The sequence below is a fragment of the Pteropus medius genome, unplaced genomic scaffold (assembly GCF_902729225.1).
Source record: "Pteropus medius unplaced genomic scaffold, Ma_sr-lr_union100, whole genome shotgun sequence".
Taxonomy (NCBI): domain Eukaryota; kingdom Metazoa; phylum Chordata; class Mammalia; order Chiroptera; family Pteropodidae; genus Pteropus; species Pteropus medius.
In genome coordinates this window covers 4,207,289-4,207,594 of record NW_024342466.1, presented here as the reverse complement: position 1 = coordinate 4,207,594, position 306 = coordinate 4,207,289, and the positions used below count along the sequence as shown (strand labels likewise).

At 64.4% G+C, this 306-nt stretch overlaps 1 protein-coding gene across 1 annotated transcript in view; it reads right to left on the bottom strand.

Annotated features, from left to right (window-relative positions):
* CROCC2 (ciliary rootlet coiled-coil, rootletin family member 2) overlaps positions 1-306 on the bottom strand; it is a 47,911-nt gene that overhangs the window by 19,201 nt on the left and 28,404 nt on the right. The window lies entirely within an intron of this gene.

Here is a 306-nt window from a genome sequence, read left to right as displayed (position 1 = left end):
GTTTTAAAATCTCTGCTTCCCCTGTGGTCGCAGACCGGCTGACTTTGAAATCTGTTGAAAGGAGACCTTTCTCTTTGGTGGCCAAAGTAAACAGCCTGTCATGTTAAATCACACTCTCTGCCCTGGGGTGCGGGGGAGGGCCGGCCCCTCTCCTGCTGGGCGCTGCTGGGGGCCTGGTGCGTGAGCAGGTCAGCACCGCCTGCCAGCCTTGGCACGCTGCCCGGGGGAGCAGGAGGCCGCCCATGGGGCCCCACCTGGGCGCCAGCTCCCCCTTTCCCCGCACGGACCCCCATGCCCTCCAGGCAT